The sequence below is a fragment of the Oncorhynchus keta genome, chromosome 25, assembly GCF_023373465.1.
Source record: "Oncorhynchus keta strain PuntledgeMale-10-30-2019 chromosome 25, Oket_V2, whole genome shotgun sequence".
In the NCBI taxonomy this organism is placed as follows: domain Eukaryota; kingdom Metazoa; phylum Chordata; class Actinopteri; order Salmoniformes; family Salmonidae; genus Oncorhynchus; species Oncorhynchus keta.
Window position 1 is genome coordinate 33,034,715 of NC_068445.1, and position 20,881 is coordinate 33,055,595.

Here is a 20,881-nt window from a genome sequence, read left to right on the forward strand (position 1 = left end):
GCCAGTATTTAGACATGGTTGAGCTACTGCCTCCCTGCCCTCAAGCAAGGCACTTAGCTAATGATTACAAATGAAATGGCTTTAAAATTGGGTTAAAGGACGTATGCAATGAGTCATGAACCCGACTGAAACGTTGTGTCATCGGTGCACGGATATGACATCACAGAGGCAGCTATTGTTAAAGGAACCAGCCGCAGTCCACTGGCTCATGAAATATTAGGTTAGCATACCATCACACAGAACCTCAACACACAGCCTTTAAACCAGTCCCTTCATCCACCCTCCCTCCATCTCTCCTTCCCTGACACTTTCAGTCTTCTCATCACACCATTACTCCCTGTCTCAATCTCTGACCAGTACCCCTATACCAGTCCCCCCCTTCCATCTCTGATGAGTACCCCTCTACCAGTCCCACCACTTCCATCTCTGATGAGTACCCCTCTACCAGTCCTCCCCCTCCATCGCTGACCAGTACCCCTCTATCAGTCCTCCCCCTCCATCGCTGACCAGTACCCCTCTACCAGCCCCACCCCTTCCATCTCTGATGAGTACCCCTCTACCAGTCCTCCCCCTCCATCGCTGACCAGTACCCCTCTACCAGTCCTCCCCCTCCATCTCTGATGAGTACCCCTCTACCAGTCCTCCCCCTCCATCGCTGACCAGTACCCCTCTACCAGTCCTCCCCCTCCATCTCTGATGAGTACCCCTCTACCAGTCCTCCCCCTCCATCGCTGACCAGTACCCCTCTACCAGTCCTCCACCTCCATCGCTGACCAGTACCCCTCTACCAGTCCTCCCCCTCCATCTCTGATCAGTACCCCTCCACCAGTCCTCCCCCTCCATCGCTGACCAGTACCCCTCTACCAGTCCTCCACCTCCATTGCTGACCAGTACCCCTCCACCAGTTCTCCCCCTCCATCTCTGAACAGTACCCCTCAACCAGTTCTCCCCCTCCATCTCTTTCCAGTACCCCTCTACCAGACCCCCTCCATCTCTTTCCAGTACCCCTCTACCTCCCCCTCCATCTCTGACCCCCTCCATCTCTTTCCAGTACCCCAGTACCCCTCTACCAGTCCTCCCCCCTCCATCTCTGACCAGTACCACTCTAACAGTCCTCCCAGTCCTCCCCCTCCATCGCTGACCAGTACCCCTCTATCTCAGTCCTCCAGTCCTCCTCCATCGCTGACCAGTACCCCTCTACCAGCCCCACCCCATTCCATCTCTGATCTCTGAGTACCCCTCTACCATTCTCCCCCCAGTTCCATATCTTACCAGTACCCCTCTACCAGTTCTCCCCCTCCATCGCTGACCAGTACCCCTCTACCAGTCCTCCACCTCTATCGCTGACCAGTACCCCTCTACCAGTCCTCCCCCTCCATCTCTGATGAGTACCCCTCTACAGGTCCTCCCACCCCATCGCTGAACAGTAACCCTCTACCAGTCCTCCCCCCTCCATCCCTGACCAGTACCCCTCTACCAGTCCTCCCCCTCCATCTCTGATGAGTACCCCTCTACAGGTCCTCCCACCCCATCGCTGAACAGTAACCCTCTACCAGTCCTCCCCCCTCCATCCCTGACCAGTACCCCTCTACCAGTCCTCCCCCTCCATCGCTGACCAGTACCCCTCTACCAGTCCTCCCCCTCCATCTCTGATGATTACCCCTCTACAGGTCCTCCCACCCCATCGCTGACCAGTACCCCTCTACCAGTCCTCCCCCTCCATCGCTGACCAGTACCCCTCTACCAGTCCCCCCCCCTCCATCTCTTACCAGTACCCCTCTACCAGTCCCCCTCCCCTCCATCTCTGACCAGTACCCCTCTACCAGTCCTCCCACTCCATCTCTGATGAGTACCCCTCTACCAGTCCTCCCCCTCCATCGCTGACCAGTACCCCTCTACCAGTCCTCCCCCTCCATCGCTGACCAGTACCCCTCTACCAGTCCCCCCCTCCATCTCTTACCAGTACCCCTCTACCAGTCCTCCCCCTCCATCTCTGATGAGTACCCCTCTACAGGTCCTCCCACCCCATCGCTGACCAGTACCCCTCTACCAGTCCCCCTCCATCTCTTACCAGTACCCCTCTACCAGTCCCCTCCCCTCCATCTCTGACCAGTACCCCTCTACCAGTCCCCCACTCCATCTCTGACCAGTACCCCTCTACCAGTCCCCCCCCTCCATCTCTTACCAGTACTCCTCTACCCGTCCTCCCCCCTCCATTTCTGACCAGTACCCCTCTACCAGTCCTCCCCCCTCCATCTCTTACCAGTACTCTACCAGTCCCCCCCTCCATCTCTTACCAGTACCCCTCTACCAGTCCCCTTGCCCTCCATCTCTGACCAGTACCCCTCTACCAGTCCTCCCCCCTCCATCTCTTACCAGTACTCTACCAGTATCCCCCTCCATCTCTTACCAGTACCCCTCTACCAGTCCCCCCTCCATCTCTGACCAGTACCCCTCTACCAGTCCCCCCCCTCCATCTCTGACCAGTACCCCTCTACCAGTCCTCCCCCCTCCATTTCTGACCAGTACCCCTCTACCAGTCCTTTCCCCTCCATCTCTTACCAGTACCCCTCTACCGGTCCTCCCCCCTCCATATCTGACCAGTACCCCTCTTCCAGTCCTCCCCCCTCCATCTCTGACCAGTACCCCTCTACCAGTCCTTCCCCCTCCATCTCTTACCAGTACCCCTCTACCGGTCCTCCCCCCTCCATATCTGACCAGTACCCCTCTTCCAGTCCTCCCCCCTCCATCTCTGACCAGTACCCCTCTACCAGTCCTCCCCCCTCCATCTCTTACCAGTACCCCTCTACCGGTCCTCCCCCCTCCATCTCTGACCAGTACCCCTCTACCGGTCCTCCCCCCTCCATCTCTGACCAGTACCCCTCTACCAGTCCTCCCCCTCCATCTCTGATGAGTACCCCTCTACCAGTTCTCCCCCCTCCATCTCTGAACAGTACCCCTCAACCAGTTCTCCCCCCTCCATCACTTTCCAGTACCCCTCTACCAGACCCCCCCCTCCATCTATTTCCAGTACCCCTCTACCAGACCCCCCCCTCCATCTCTTTCCAGTACCCCTCTACCAGTCCTCCCCCTCAATCTCTGACCAGTACCACTCTAACAGTCCTCCCCCTCCATCGCTGACCAGTACCCCTCTACCAGCCCCACCCCTTCCATCTCTGATGAGTACCCCTCTACCATTCTCCCCCCTTCCATATCTTACCAGTACCCCTCTACCAGTCCTCCCCCTCCATCGCTGACCAGTACCTCTCTACCAGCCCCACCCCTTCCATCTCTGATGAGTACCCCTCTACCATTCTCCCCCTTCCATATCTTACCAGTACCCCTCTACCAGTCCTCCCCCTCCATCCCTGACGAGTACCCCTCTACCAGTCCTCCCCCCCCATCGCTGAACAGTAACCCTCTACCAGTCCTCCCCTCCATCTCTGATGATTACCCCTCTACAGGTCCTCCCACCCCATCGCTGACCAGTACCCCTCTACCAGTCCTCCCCCTCCATCGCTGACCAGTACCCCTCTACCAGTCCCCCTCCATCTCTTACCAGTACCCCTCTACCAGTCCCCCTCCCCTCCATATCTGACCAGTACCCCTCTACCAGTCCCCCCACTCCATCTCTGATGAGTACCCCTCTACCAGTCCTCCCCTCCATCGCTGACCAGTACCCCTCTACCAGTCCCCCTCCATCGCTGACCAATAACCCTCTTCCAGTCCACCCCCTCCATCTCTGACCAGTACCCCTCTACCAGTCCTCCCCCCTCCATCTCTTACCAGTACCCCTCTACCAGTCCCCCCTCCATCTCTGACCAGTACCCCTCTACCAGTCCCCCTCCATCTGACCCAGTACCCCTCTACCAGTCCTCCCCCTCCATTTCTGACCAGTACCCCTCTACCAGTCTTTTCCCCTCCATCTCTTACCAGTACCCCTCTACCGGTCCTCCTCCCCTCCATCTCTGACCAGTACCCCTCTACCAGTCCCCCCCTCCATCTGACCAGTACCCCTCTACCAGTCCTTTCCCCTCTCTCTCCCTCAAACACTTTTGTATGACATCCCCTCCAGGTACCAGCCTGCCCACTGTTCTGCAGCTGTAGCATAAATCCCTTGTTTGCTTTGTGTGTTTGGTTTGTTTATGATGTGTGGTGTGTATGTGTGTGTGTGTGTGTGTGTGTGTGGTATATGCGTGTGTGCATGATTGTGTGTCGTAGGGTATTCTGGGACGTTGGGATGGAACTAACAGGAATATACCCAGAGCTATAGCAAGTTCTGTTTTTCTTTACAACTCTAAAAACTGTATTTAGGATATCCCTTTTAACATTTGGTTCAGTTTTGAAAAAGTGAAATCGCTTTCCATGTTTTTTTGAAAACAATACCCACTCATATAGCAAATCTTGCTCATTTATTTAATCAAGCATATTTAATGTAGTCAAGTAACATATCTTAAAATAGAGGTGATGTTGACATTATACAATAGACGATTGCTTGGATTTAGAAACAGGATAAACAGACCATCAGACATTTACATGGTATGAATACTAAATGATTGAATGATGACTCATAAATGTTGTGACTTTGACCCAGTGCTCCTCTCTGTGTTGCCTGTAGGCGGTAAACAGACAGAAACGTACAAATGGGTCTGGGAGAAATACAAGTAAAGAATTACACTGAACAGATAAATGGAGATTCGTCGTCCTCTGACTAGGAGTATGAGAGATCGGACCGATGTGCAGCGTGGTAAGTGTTCGTCATTTTTTATGAAAAATCCCTGAACACGAAAATACAAAATAACAAAGTGAAAGCCAGAAACGAAAACGAAACAGTTCTGTCTGGAGGAAACACAGACACAGAAAACAATCACCCACAACACAAGTGGTAAAAACAGGCTGCCTAAGTATGGTTCTCAATCAGAGACAACGATTGACAGCTGCCTCTGATTGAGAACCATACCAGGCCAAACACATAGAAAACCAAACTAGAACTCCACATATAATGCCCACCCCAACTCACGCCCTGACCAACCTAAAATAGCAACAAAATCAAGGAACAAAGGTCAGGACGTGACAAAGGGAGAAGATATGAAAACATGTGGTGTTTCATACTGGGTGTGTCAGCCTCAATGACTGAAGCCTGCTGACCCCAAAACATTCTTACAACGCTGCAGAAAAATCAGACGCATGTTCGCCTGAAAACATAAGTGTAATTACGTTAACTTTGTTAGTCACAAAGTAACAATCTGTCAACATAATCAGATATTAAACCAGTTATCATTGTGAAGATGGCGCCAGAGGGGATGGCTGCCATCTTATCGGATCTTAACCAACCACGCAATTTTGTTTGTTTTTTCACAATGTTCGTAAATTGTTTTGTAAATCAGAACTGTGATAACTCACCTCAGATTAGACAAAGAGTTTTTCTTTAATGAGTTGGACAGGAGGGAGATACTACAGACACACGAGCAGGCCCAGATCCCCGGCATTCGCTGGAGAAAGAAGCAGAGATTTTGCAGAAAAAGATCAGGGTGTCTTGTGACGATCAGGAGACGCGTGGGTAATCTGCCTGCCTTCCGTCCTGCTAGCTAATGTTCAATCACTGGAAAATAAATGGGACGAACTGAAAGAACGTATACCCTACCAATGGGACATTAAAAACTGTATTATCTTATGTTTTATGGAGTCGTGGCTGAACGACGACATTAAGAACGTTCAGCTGGCGAGTTATACACTCTATAGGCAGGACAGAACCGCAGCCTCTGGTAAGACATGGGGCGTGGGCTTATGCATATTTATAAACAGCTGCTGCACGATATCTAAGGAAGTCTCAAGGTTTTGTTAGCCTCAGGTAGAGTATCTCATGATAAGCTGTAGACCACACTATCTACCTAGAGAGTTTTCATCTGTATTTCCGTAGTTGTCTACATACCACCACAGACTGATGCTGGGACCAAAACCACACTCAATGAGCTGTATACTGCCATAAGCAAACAGGAAAAAGGTCATCCAGAGGCGGCAATCCTAGTGGCCGGGGACTTTAATGCAAGGAAACTTAAATCAGCTTTACCTCATTTCTATCAGCATGTTAAATGTGCAAGCAGAGGGGAAAAAAATCTAGAACACCTTTACTTCACACACAGAGACACGTACAACGCTCTCCCTTGCCCTACATTTGGCAAATCTGACCATAATTCTATCCTGATTCCTGTTTACAAGCTAAAATTCAATCAGGAAGCACCAGTGACTCCATTTATAAAAAAAGTGGTTAAATGAAGCAGATGGTAAACTACAGGACTGTTTTGCTAACACAAACGGGAAAATGTTCTGGGATTCTTCCTATGCATTGAGGAGTACATCACATCAGTTACGGGCTTCATCAATAAGTGCATCGAGGACATCGTTCCCACAGTGACTGCACGTGCATACACCAACAAGAAGCCATGGATTACAGGCAACATTCGCACTGAGCTAAAGGGTAGAGCCACCACTTTGAAGGAGCGGGACTCTAACCTTCTAAATTCCGCTATGCCCTCCGACGAACCATCAAACGGGAAAAGTGTCAATACAAGAATAAGATGAAATCAGCTCCGATGCTCGTCGGATGTGGCAGACTACAAAGGGAAGCACAACCGAGAGCTACACAGTGACACGAGCCTACCAGACGAGCTAAATAGTTTATTTAGTCGCTTCGAGGCAAGTAACACTGAGACATGCATGAGAGCATCAGCTGTTCCGGAAGACTGTGATCACGCTCTCGGCAGCCGATGTGAGTAAGACCTTTAAACAGGTCAACATTCACAAGGCCGCAGGGCCAGACGTATTACCAGGACGTGTAATCCGAGCATGCGCTGACCAACTGGCAAGTGTCTTCACTGACATTTTCAACCTTTCCCTGTCTGTGTCTGTAGTACCAACATGTTTCAAGCAGACCACCATAGTCCCTGTGCCCAATAACAGTAAGGTAACCTGCCTAAGTGACTACAGACACGTAGCACTCACGTCTGTAGCCATGAAGTGCTTTGAAAGGCTGGTCATGGCTCACAAAACCATTATCCCAGAAACCCTAGGCCCACTCCAATTTGCATACCGCACCAAGAGATCTACAGATGATGCTTTCTGTTTTACACTCCACACTACCCTTTCCTACTTGGACAAAAGGAACACCTATGTGAGAATGCTATTCATTGACTACAGCTCAGCGTTCAACACCATAGTGCCCATAAAGCTCATCAATAAGCGAATGACCTTGGGACTATACACCTCCCTCTGTAACTGGGTAACTAGGTAACACCACATCTGCCACGCTGATCCTCAACACAGGGGCCCCTCAGGGGTGCGTGCTCTGTCCCCTCCTGTACTCCCTGTTCACTCATGATTGCATGGGCAGGCACGACTACAACACCACCATTAAGTTTGCTGATGACACAACAGCGTTAGGCCTGTTACGCACGCCTCTATGAAGAGGGAACGCAACACCCTGCTACAACTAAACTCTCCGTGAAGAAAAAAAGGTATGGACTGTAGGTGCAAGTAAGAATGACAACAGGCAGAATGTGGTACCATTTACAAGGACTTTATTCCTTTACATGGTAATATGGGAAAAAGGGGCTGGACGGAACCAAAGCAAAGAAAGTAAATCTAAAAGCCCCCCCCCCCTCTCCTATCTTACCTGCCTACCCACTACTTACCTAATTTAGCACCACCTGGTGCCCTAACCAAAATACAGGGGGTGGTCTGCCCAGGTCTTACCTAGTGTGCCTAGACAGCGAATATGCTACAAGTATATGTATGCCCGCGGGCCTCTTGCCTAAGCACTCCCTAGGTGCCTTCCCCTTCTCCCCCTGGGAACAAATGAAACAGAATATTAAACAATTTTCACAAACAAACTAAGAAACCAAGGACATCAAATAAGCTCTATCTGAGCAACAAACTCACAAAACATACCAACTCTCAGCAATGAACTCCCAGCAAAATCAACCTCTAGCAAAATCTCTTCAATGCAAAAATCTGAACTCCCAGACATCCCAGCAAAAATGACATCCCAGCAAATCTAGCAAAAAATCTCTCTTCAATGACAAAAATCTCTTCAATGACATCCCAGCAAATCTCTCTGCAATGACATCCCAGCAAATCTCCTCCTCCTGAACAGAACACTGGCTTTTATATAGCTTCTGAAGGAATGGGTAATTGGAGACAGCTGTGACTTGACGAGGGGGCGGGGTCAGCTCTCCAATTAGCCATGGAGTCGACCAATCAGCTGCTTGAGGGATTTCAGGAAGCCATTTCCTGAAATAAACACATGCAAATACACAAACTACAACACATAAACTGGGGAACGTAACAGGCCTGATCACCAAAATTGCTGAGACAGCCTATGCCAGGACAACAACCTCTCCCTCAACGTGATCAGGACAAAGGAGATGATTGTGGACTACAGGAAAAGGAGTGGAGTCATCGACGGGGCTGTAGTGGAGCAGGTTGAGAGCTTCAAGTTACTTGACGTCCACATCACCAACAAAATAACATGGTCCAAGCACACCAAGACAGTCATGAAGAAGGCACGACAACCTATTCCCTCTCTGGAGACTGAAATGATTTGGCATGGGTCCTCAGATCCTCAAAAGGTTTTACAGCTGCACCATTGAGCGCATTGCTGCCTAATATGGCAACTTCTCGGCCTCGACCGCAAGGCACTACAGAGGGTAGTGCGTACAGCCCAGTACGTCGCTGGGGCCAAGCTCCCTGCTATCCAGGACCTCTATACCTGGCGGTGTCAGAGGAAGGCCCTAAAAATTGTCAAAGACTCCAGCCGCCCTAGTCATAGACTGTTCTCTCTGCTACCACATGGTAACGGAGGACCAAGTCTAGGTCCAAGAGGCTTCTAAACAGCTTCTACCCCAAAGCCATAAGACTTCTGAACAGCTAATCAAATGGCTACCCAGACTATTTTCATTGTCTCCCCCCCCCCCTTCTATGCTGCTGCTACACTCTGTCTTTATCTATGCATAGTCACTTTAATAACTCTACCTACATGTACATATTACCTCAATTACCTCGACACCGGAATTTAAAGCCACAACACAACTAACACCTGATCAATACCTGGTGATATATCAAACACCACTTGTGTTTACTACAAGCTCCTTTGACGGCTCGCTTAAAAAACACACAGTATAACTTCTGTCTGTAACTCAAACCTGACATGTATACTGCTTCCATGAAATTGATAAGTGCTTTTAAATGCAAAATGACAGTTTAAGAACTGTGTATTTTTGTGATGTGATGTAGCTAGATCCTATATTAAAATTACAGGGCACTCTTCCAGAGAAGTAGAGAGAGAGCACACAGGCGTGTGTGTGGACACAGGAAAACTGAGAAATTGACACAGTCAGTAGTGGCTGCCTAAATTAAAGCCTTCCGTGTCCCTATTTGACCCCCCCTTATCTGTCTGTCTGTCCCCTTCCTTCCCTTTCACACCCCTCTCTCTGTCCCCTTCATTCTCTCCTTTCTTTCTTCCTCCTCTTTCTAGACTGTCGGATGTCCCCTATGTTAAGGGTCACTGTCCTCCCTAAAAACCCAGCTTGATCCTTGACCTCTAGACTGGGGTCAGTACCTGTCGCCGTGGTATTTAACATCCCAACTCTCTCTCTTTCTATTTCTCTCTATTTCTCTCTCTCTCTCTCTGTCTCTCTAATTCAAGGCCTTTTTTTGGCCTGGGAAACATATGTTAACATTGCCAAAGCAATTGAAGTAGATAATAAACAAAAGTGAAATAAACAATAAAAATTAACAGTCAACATTACACTCACAGAACTTCCAAATTAATAAAGACGTTTCAAATGTCATATTATTTGACATTGTATTTACAATGGTGTCTGTTCTTCACTAGCTGTCCTTTTCTTCTAGCAAAAGGTCACAAATCTTGCTGCTGTGATGGCACATTGTGGTATTTCACCCAATAATTTAAATTCTTTGTGTAATCTGAGGGAAATACAATATGTGTCTCTAATATGGTCATACATTGGGCAAGAGGTTAGGAAGTGCAGCTCAGTTTCCACTTAATTTTGTGCACATAGATTGTCTTCTCTTGAGAGTCAGGACTGCCTATGGCAGCTTTTCTCAATAGCAAGGCTATGCTCACTGTGTCTGTACATAGTCAAAGAATTCCTTAAGTTTGGGTGAGTCACAGTGGTCAGGCATTCTAGTTTGCTCTGTTTTTTTGTTAATTCTTTCCAATATGTCAAGTCATTATATTTTAGTTTCCTCATGATTTGGTTGGTTCTAATTGTGTTGCTGTCCTGGAGCTCTGTGGGGTGTGTTTGTTTTTGTGAACAGAGCCCCAGGACCATCTTGCTTAGGGGGCTCTTCTCAAGGCTCATGTCTCTGTAGGTGATGGCTTTGTTATGGAAGGTTTTGGAATCGCTTCATTTTAGGTGGTTGTAGAATTTAATGTCTCTTTTATGGATTTTGATCATTATCAGGTATCATCCTAATTCTGCTCTGCATTCATTATTTGGTGGTTTACATTGTACACAGAGGACAGTTGTGCAGAATTCTGCATGCAAAGTCTCAATTTGGTGTTTGTCCCATTTTGTGAATTCTTGGTTAGTGAGTGGACCCCAGACCTCACAACCATAAAGGGCAATGGGTTCTATAACTGATTCAAGTATTTTTAGATCCTAATTGGTGTGTCAAATTGTATGTTCCTTTTGATGGCATAAAAGCCCCTTCTTGCCTTGTGTTTCAGATGGTTCACAGTTTTGTGTAAGTTACCTGTGGCGCTGATGTTTCGGCCGAGGTATGTATAGTTTTTTGTGTGCTCCAGGGCATTGATGTCCAGATGGAATTTGTATTTGTGGCAAATTGACCTTTTTGTTGTTTTACTGAGATTTACTGTTAGGGCCCAGAACTGACAGAATCTATGCAGAAGATCTAGGTGCTGATGTAGGCCCTCCTTGTTTGGGGACAGAAGCACCAGATCATTAGTAAACAGTAGACATTTGACTTCAGATTCTAGTAGGATGAGAGGCCAGGTGCTGCAGACTGTTTTAGTGCCCTCTTCAATTCGCTGATATATATGTTGAATATGTTGGGGCTTAAACTGCATCCCTGTCTCACCCCACGTCCCTGTGGAAAGAAATCTGTGTCATTTTTTACATGGATTTTATAATGTTGTATGTTTTTACACCGAACACCACTTTCCATAAATTTGTATAGAAGACCCTCATGCCAAACTCAGTCAAAAGCTTTTTTGAAATGAACAAAGTATGAGAAAACTTTGCCTTTGTTTTGTTTGCTTGTCAATTAGGGTGAGCAGGGTGAAAGCGTGGTCTGTGGTATGGTAATTGGGTAAAATAAATACCTCCGCTGTACCTGCACCCCACCATACCCCTGTCTGCGCATTATGCCCTGAATATATTCTACCATGCCCAGAAACCTGCTCCTCTTATTCTCTGTCCCCAACGCTCTAGGCGACCAGTTTTGATAGCCTTTAGCCGCACCCTCATACTACTCCTTCTCTGTTCCGCGGGTGATGTGGAGGTAAACCCAGGCCCTGCATGTCCCCAGGCACCCTCATTTGTTGACTTCTGATTGTCCCCAGGCACCCTCATTTGTTGACTTGTGATTGAAAAAGCCTTGGTTTCATGCATGTCAACATCAGAGGCCTCCTCCCTAAGTTTGTTTTACTCACTGCTTTAGCACACTCTGCTAACCCTGATGTCCTTGCCGTGTCTGAATCCTGGCTCAGGAAGGCCACCAAAAATTCAGAGATTTCCATACCCAACTATAACATCTTCCGTCAAGATAGAACTGCCAAAGGGGAGGAGTTGCAGTCTACTGCAGAGATAGCCTGCAAAGTAATGTCATACTTTCCAGGTCCATACCCAAACAGTTCGAACTACTAATTCTGAAAATTACTCTCTCCAGAAATAAGTCTCTCACTGTTGCCGCCTGCTACCGACCCCCTCAGCTCCCAGCTGTGCCCTGGACACCATTTGTGAATTGATTGCCCCCATCTAGCTTCAGAGTTTGTTCTGTTAGGTGACCTAAACTGGGATATGCTTAACACCCCGGCAGTCCTACAATCTAAGCTAGATGCCCTCAATCTCACACAAATCATCAAGGAACCCACCAGGTACAATCCTAACTCTGTAAGCAAGGGCACCCTCATAGACGTCATCCTGACCAACTGGCCCTCCAAATACACCTCCGCTGTCTTCAACCAGGATCTCAGCGACCACTGCCTCATTGCCTGTATCCGCTACGGTGCCGCAGTCAAACGACCACCCCTCATCACTGTCAAACGCTCCCTAAAACACTTCTCTGAGCAGGCCTTTCTAATCGACCTGGCCCGGGTATCCTGGAAGGACATTGACCTCATCCCATCAGTTGAGGATGCCTGGTCATTCTTTAAGAGTAACTTCCTCACCATTTTAGATAAGCATGCTCCGTTCAAAAAATGCAGAACTAAGAACAGATACAGCCCTTGGTTCACTCCAGACCTGACTGCCCTCGACCAGCACAAAAACATCCTGTGGCGGACTGCAATAGCATTGAACAGTCCCCGAGATATGCAACTGTTCAGGGAAGTCAGGAACCAATACACGCAGTCAGTCAGGAAAGCTAAGGCCAGCTTCTTCAGGCAGAAATGTGCATCCTGTAGCTCCAACTCCAAAAAGTTCTGGGACACTGTGAAGTCCATGGAGAACAAGAGCACCTCCTCCCAGCTGCCCACTGCACTGAGGCTAGGGAACACGGTCACCACCGACAAATCCAAGATTATTGAAAACTTCAACAAGCATTTCTCAACGGCTGGCCATGCCTTCCGCCTGGCTACTCCTACCTCGGCCAACAGCTCCGGCCCCCCTGCAGCTCCCCGCCCAAGCCTCTCCAGGTTCTCCTTTACCCAAATCCAGATAACAGATGTTCTGAAAGAGCTGCAAAACCTGGACCCGTATAAATCAGCTGGGCTTGACAATCTGGACCCTCTATTTCTGAAACTATCCGCCGCCATTGTCGCAACCCCTATTACCAGATTGTTCAACCTCTCTTTCATATCGTCTGAGATCCCCAAGGATTGGAAAGCTGCTGCAGTCATCCCCCTCTTCAAAGGGGGAGACACCCTGGACCCAAACTGTTACAGACCTATATCCATTCTGCCCTGCCTATCTAAGGTCTTCGAAAGCCAAGTCAACAAACAGGTCACTGACCACCTCGAATCCCACCGTACCTTCTCCGCTATGCAATCTGGTTTCCGAGCCGGTCACGGGTGCACCTCAGCCACACTCAAGGTACTAAACGACATCATAACCGCCATCGATAAAAGACAGTACTGTGCAGCCGTCTTCATCGACCTTGCCAAGGCTTTCGACTCTGTCAATCACCAGATTCTTATCGGCAGACTCAGTAGCCTCGGTTTTTCGGATGACTGCCTTGCCTGGTTCACCAATTACTTTGCAGACAGAGTTCAGTGTGTCAAATCGGAGGGCATGCTGTCCGGTCCTCTGGCAGTCTCTATGGGGGTGCCACAGGGTTCAATTCTCGGGCCGACTCTTTTTCTGTATATATCAATGATGTTGGTCTTGCTGCGGGCGATTCCCTGATCCACCTCTACGCAGACGACACCATTCTATATACTTTCGGCCCGTCATTGGACACTGTGCTATCTAACCTCCAAACGAGCTTCAATGCCATACAACACTCCTTCCGTGGCCTCCAACTGCTCTTAAACGCTAGTAAAACCAAATGCATGCTTTTCAACCGATCGCTGCCTGCACCCGCATGCCCGACTAGCATCACCACACTGGATGGTTGTAACCTTGAATATGTGGACACCTATAAGTACCTAGGTGTCTGGCTAGACTGCAAACTCTCCTTCCAGACCCATATCAAACATCTCCAATCGAAAATCAAATCAAGAGTCGGCTTTCTATTCCGCAACAAAGCCTCCTTCACTCACGCTGCCAAGCTTACCCTAGTAAAACTGACTATCCTACCGATCCTCGACTTCGGCGATGTCATCTACAAAATCGCTTCCAACACTCTACTCAGCAAACTGGATGCAGTTTATCACAGTGCCATCCGTTTTGTCACTAAAGCACCTTATACTACCCACCACTGCGACTTGTATGCTCTAGTCGGCTGGCCCTCGCTACATATTCATCGCCAGACCCACTGGCTCCAGGTCATCTACAAGGCCATGCTAGGTAAAGCTCCGCCTTATCTCAGTTCACTGGTCACGATGGCAACACCCATCCGTAGCACGGGCTCCAGCAGGTGTATCTCACTGATCATCCCTAAATCCAACACCTCATTCGGCCGCCTTTCGTTCCAGTACTCTGCTGCCTGTGACTGGAACGAATTGCAAAAATCGCTGGTTGGAGACTTTTATCTCCCTCACCAACTTCAAACATCAGCTATCTGAGCAGCTAACCGATCGCTGCAGCTGTACATAATCTATTGGTAAATAGCCCACCCATTTTCACCTACCTCATCCCCACAGTTTTTATTTATTGACTTTTCTGCTATTTTGCACACCAATATCTCTACCTGTACATGATCATCTGATCATTTATCACTCCAGTGTTAATCTGCAATATTGTAATTATTCGCCTATCTCCTCATGCCTTTTGCACACATTGTATATAGACTCCCCTTTTTTTCTACTGTGTTATTGACTTGTTAATTGTTTACTCCATATGTAACTCTGTGTTGTCTGTTCACACTGCTATGCTTTATCTTGGCCAGGTCGCAGTTGCAAATGAGAACTTGTTCTCAAATCAAATCAAATTTGATCAAAGATCAAAGATTTGATTTGATTTGATTTGATTTGATTTGAACTTGTTCTCAACAAGCCTACCTGGTTAAATAAAGGTGAAATAAAATAAAAAATTTAAAAAAATAGTGGATTCTAAAATTTGTATTTGAAGAAGTAAATGTTTTTGCTGTTTGTTCATTGATTTAGGGACAAAAATATTGGAGAAGTGGTTTACCCATACATCTCGGTTTTGTATAGATACGTCTTAGTGTTACTGTTTGTTTAGTGTTTCCCAGAAGTGGTTAGAGTCTATGGAGTCTTCAATTACGTTGAGCTGATTTCTGACTTGCTGTTCCTTCTTTTTCCATCGTGTATTTCTGTATTGTTTTAGTGATTCACCATAGTGAAGGCTAAGGTCTTCTGGGTCTCTATGTTTTTGGTTGAAAAGGTTTCTCAATTTCTTTCTTAAGTTTTTGCGTTCTTCATCAAACCATTTGTCATTGCTGTTCATTTTTCTTTGGTTTTCTGTTTGAGATTTGTTGATTTGAAAAGGAAGCTGAGAGGTCAGATATACTGTTTAGGTTTTTTACTGCCAAGTTTACACCTTCATAATTATAGTGAAAGGTATTGTCCAGGAAGTTGTGTAAAATAGATTGAATTTGTTATTGCCTAATTGTTTTTTTGATAGTTTTCCACACTACTTTCCTTCCATCCATAGAATTTCTTAATATTACTCAGTGCCTTTGGCTTTGATGCCTCTTGATTGAGTACTGCTGTGTTCAAGTAGGCTGTGATTTTGCTGTGATCTGATAGGGATGTCAGTGGGCTGACTAAATGCTCTGACAGTCTGAGTTGAGGCCAGTGATAAAGTAGTGCTACTGCGAAGAGATGAGCTTTCGGTCCCCTCGAAACCTACCATTGATTATGTACATACCCAGCGTGCGACAAAGCTGCAGGAGTTTTTGTTGGTTCTGTTGTCATAGTTGTGCCTCATATGGCATATGGGGGAGGGAATGATGTCACCTCTAGGTATGTGGTTGTCCCCCTGTGTGCTGAGGGTGTCAGGTTCTAGTCCAGTTCTGGAATTTAGTTTGCCACAGACTAGTACTTGTCCCTGGGCCTGGAAATGATTGATTTCCCCCTCCAGGATGGAGAAGCTGTCTTCATTAACTTCTTGCGTCGAGCCATCCCGGATCCGGGATCGTGAATACAGCCTCAAGCTCATTACCATAACGCAATGTTAACTATTCATGAAAATCGTAAAGGAAATGAAATACATATGCTGGCTCTCAAGCTTAGCATTTTGTTAACAACACTGTCATCTCAGATTTTCAAAAATATGCTTCTCAACCATAGCAAAACAAGCATTTGTGTAACAGTATTGATAGCTAGCGTTAGCATTTATCGTTAGCATTTATCGTTAGCATTTATCGTTAGCATTTATCATTAGCATTTAGCGTTAGCATTTAGCGTTAACATTTAGCGTTAGCATTTAGCGTTAGCATTCAGCAGGCAATATTTTCACAAAAAAACAGAAAACCATTCAAATAAAATCATTTACCTTTGAAGAACTTCAGATGTTTTCAATGAGGAGACTCTCAGTTAGATAGCAAATGTTCAGTTTTTCCTGTTAGGTCTGCTCTATATCAAATTAGCATACACCCTAAGTCCCTTCCCTTTTTCACACCTGGTAGTTTGGTGGATGGGACTACAGCTGGTAGCCTAGAGGGCAACCAGTGGGTCCATCTCCTCTATACCATGTTTCTTGTAGGACGACAATGTCTGTTTTTCTGATTTCCAGGCTCCATGTCCAGGTTCCTGCTCTTTAGGCCAAAGGAAGATGACTTCATGGCTTGGATGGTTCTGGATGTCATAAGGTGAACGCACCAATTTGTAAGTCGCTCTGGATAAGAGCGTCTGCTAAATGACTTAAATGTCAAATGTAAATGTTGGATATTCCAGGGTGAGATAGTGAAGGCTTTGTGTTCCATAAAGTGTGCAATGTTGTTAATCGTGTGGTTCGGCCTCAGACCAGTAAGCAGAGCCTGCTGAGCATCTGGTACATGCCATTGGCTTGGGCTATGTGTAAAAGTGGGGGTTGGGCCTGTTTGCCTGCTCACGGCCTGGGAGTATGGGTGACTTTCATGTTGAGGCCCTCTTTTCAGGAGGGGAGGGGGTGGCAGGGGGGCATAGGTCTGATCTGAGGACATTCTAAATGGGGTGTTGGCATGGTTGGCTTGGGGGGGTGCTGATTGGTTGGGGTGGGTGTGTGGATGTGTCTGATGGTGCTGTTGTCTGGATGTAGGTCGTCTCAGCCTGGATTCACTGTATAGATTTGGGAGAGTGTTCTGGACTGGGTGGGGTGTCTATTGATCTGTTGCTTCTGTGTCAGGTGTTGGGACTGCGTTTGAGGGTGATGTCCTTTAGGGTCTGGGCAAATATGGGCACTGCAGACTTGTATAGGTGGACCTGTTTGTAAAGGCTGTTCAAGTCCAGGTTAGAGCGGTGGGCCGGGTAGACATTTGGTTGAGGCGCAGTCACAATAAATACTTGCATTTACCCGCTGTATGGTAGCAGGGTGGGAGTATTTTTGTGTTAGCAGGGTGGAGATAACCACTTGTCTGTTGGGGAAAGTAAAAGAAGCTTTTTCAATTACTCCCTTAACCTCTTGAAGCTAGGGGGCACTATTTTTATTTTTGGAAAAACAACGTTCCCAAAGTAAACTGCCTATTTCTCAGGACCAGATGCTAGAATATGCATATAATTGACAGATTAGGATAGAAAACACTCTAAAGTTTCCAAAACTGTACAAATATTGCCTGTGAGTATAGCAGAACTGATATTGCAGGCAAAATCCTGAGAAAAATCCAATCCTTTTTCTGTGGCTTCCCTAAGGTGTATACAGACTTCCGGCGCCGACAGAGATGGCCGCCTCACTTCACGTTCCTAGGAAACTATGCAGTTTTTTGTTTTTTTTACGTGTTATTTCTTACATTAGTACCCCAGGTCATCTTAGGTTTCATTACATACAGTCGAGAAGAACTACTGAATATAAGATCAGCGTCAACTCACCATCAGTACGACCAAGAATATGTTTTTCGCGACGCGGATCCTGTGTTCTGCCTTACAAACAGGACAACGGAATGGATTCCATTCAGCGACCCCAAAAAACGACTCCGAAAAAGCGGGAAACGATGTGGTCTTCTGGTCAGACTCCGGAGACGGGCACACCGTGCACCACTCCCGAGCATTCTTCTTGCTAATGTCCAGTCTCTTGACAACAAGGTTGATGAAATCCGAGCAAGGGTAGCATTCCAGAGGGACATCAGAGACTGTAACGTTCTCTGCTTCACGGAAACATGGCTCACTGGAGAGACGCTATCCGGGGCGGTGCAGCCAACGGGTTTCTCCACGCATCGCGCCGACAGAAACAAACATCTTTCTGGTAAGAAGAGTGGCGGGGGCGTATGCCTCATGACTAACGAGACATGGCGTGATGAAAGAAACATACAGGAACTCAAATCGTTCTGTTCACCTGATTTAGAATTCCTCACAATCAAATGTAGACCGCATTATCTACCAAGAGAATTCTCTTCGATTATAATCACAGCTGTATATATCCCCCCCCAAGCAGACACTTCGATGGCTCTGAACAAACTTTATTTAACTCTTTGCAAACTGGAAACCATTTATCCGGAGGCTGCATTGATTGTAGCTGGGGATTTTAACAAGGCTAATCTGAAAACAAGACTCACTAAATTTTATCAGCATATCGATTGCTCAACCAGGGGTGGTAAGACCTTGGATCATTGTTACTCTAACTTCCGCGACGCATATAAGGCCCTGCCCCGCCCCCCTTTCGGGAAAAGCTGACCACGACTCCATTTTGTTGATCCCTGCCTACAGACAGAAACTAAAACAAGAGGCTCCCACGCTGAGGTCTGTCCAACGCTGGTCCGACCAAGCTGACTCCACACTCCAAGACTGCTTCCATCACGTGGACTGGGATATGTTTCGTATTGCGTCAGATAACAATATTGACGAATACGCTGATTCGGTGTGCGAGTTCATTAGAACGTGCGTTGAAGATGTCGTTCCCATAGCAACGATTAAAACATTCCCTAACCAGAAACTGTGGATTGATGGCAGCATTCGCATGAAACTGAAAGCGCGAACCACTGCTTTTAATCAGGGCAAGGTGTCTGGTAACATGACCGAATACAAACAGTACAGCTATTCCCTCCGCAAGGCTATCAAACAAGCTAAGCGTCAGTACAGAGACAAAGTAGAATCTCAATTCAACGGCTCAGACACAAGAGGCATGTGGCAGGGTCTAGAGTCAATCACGGACTACAAGAAGAAATCCAGCCCAGTCACGGACCAGGATGTCTTGCTCCCAGGCAGACTAAATAACTTTTTTGCCCGCTTTGAGGACAATACAGTGCCACTGACACGGCCTGCAACGAAAACATGCAGTCTCCCCTTCACTGCAGCCGAGGTGAGTAAGACATTTAAACGTGTTAACCCTCGCAAGGCTGCAGGCCCAGCCGCGCCCTCAGAGCATGCGCAGACCAGCTGGCCGGTGTGTTTACGGACATATTCAATCAATCCCTATACCAGTCTGCTGTTCCCACATGCTTCAAGAGGGCCATTGTTCCTGTTCCCAAGAAAGCTAAGGAAACTGAGCTAAACGACTACCGCCCCGTAGCACTCACTTCCGTCATCATGAAGTGCTTTGAGAGACTAGTCAAGGACCATATCACCTCCACCCTACCTGACACCCTAGACCCACTCCAATTTGCTTACCGCCCAAATAGGTCCACAGACGATGCAATCTCAACCACACTGCACACTGCCCTAACCCATCTGGACAAGAGGAATACCTATGTGAGAATGTTTTTACATTTTACATCGACATTTACAGCTCTTATCCAGAGCATTCAACAAACACATAGTGGAACAGCCACTTGCATCTAAATCTTGTTGGGGGGGAGAGAAGGGGGGTGAGAAGGATTACCTACCCTTACTTATATCCTAGGTATTCCTTGAAGAGGTGGGGTTTCAGGTGTCTCCGAGACCCGCTGTCCTGGCGTCGTGAGGGAGTTTGTTCCACCATTGGGGGCCAGAGCAGCGAACAGTTTTGACTGGGCTGAACTGGTGGTAGGGAGGCTGCTCGGCATTAAACACCATAGTACCTCCAAGATGGAGACCCTGGGTCTCGACCCCGCCCCTGTGCAACTGGGTACTGGTTTCCTGAGGGCCGCCCCAGGTGGTGAGGGTAGGCAACAACATCTCCTCCCCGCTGATCCTCAACACGGGGCCCCACAAGGGTGCATTCTGAGCCCTCTCCTGTACTCCCTGTTCACCCACGACTGCATGGCCACGCACGCCTCCAACTCAATCATCAAGTTTGCGGACGACACAACAGTAGTAGGCTTGATTACCAACAACGACGAGACGGCCTACAGGGAGGAGGTGAGGGCCCTCGGAGTGTGGTGTCAGGAAAATAACCTCACACTCAACGTCAACAAAATTAAGGAGATGATTGTGGACTTCAGGAAACAGCAGAGGGAACACCCCCTTATCCACATCGATGGAACAGTAGTGGAGAGGGTAGCAAGTTTTAAGTTCCTCGGCATACACATCACAGACAAACTGAATTGGTCCACTCACACAGACAGCATCGTGAAGAAGGCGCAGCAGCGCCTCTTCAACCTCAGGAGGCTGAAGAAATTTGGCTTGTCACCAAAAGCACTCACAAACTTCTACAGATGCACAATCGAGAACATCCTGGCGGGATGTATCACCGTCTGGTAACTGGCAACTACTCCGCCCTCAACCGTAAGGCTCTCCAGAGGGTAGTGAGGTCTGCACAACGCATCACCGGGGGCAAACTACCTGCCCTCCAGGACACCTACACCACCCGATGTTACAGGAACGCCATAAAGATCATCAAGGACATCAACCACCCGAGCCACTGCCTGTTCACCCCGCTATCATCCAGAAGGCGAGGTCAGTACAGGTGCATCAAAGCTGGGACCGAGAGACTGAAAAACAGCTTCTATCTCAAGGCCATCAGACTGTTAAACAGCCACCACTAACATTGAGTGGCTGCTGCCA

General features: G+C 47.7%; 1 long non-coding RNA gene and 1 pseudogene across 1 annotated transcript; both read right to left on the minus strand.

Annotated features, from left to right (window-relative positions):
- The window catches only part of LOC118357951 (F-box/LRR-repeat protein 17-like), a 650,863-nt pseudogene that overhangs the window by 91,373 nt on the left and 538,609 nt on the right, over nucleotides 1-20,881 (minus strand).
- On the minus strand, nucleotides 4,394-8,003 carry LOC118373010 (uncharacterized). Its single transcript, XR_004823342.2, has 3 exons — nucleotides 7,948-8,003; nucleotides 5,404-5,492; nucleotides 4,394-5,195 (listed from the first exon to the last, which is right to left on the minus strand). It is a non-coding gene; the product is annotated as an uncharacterized LOC118373010 (long non-coding RNA).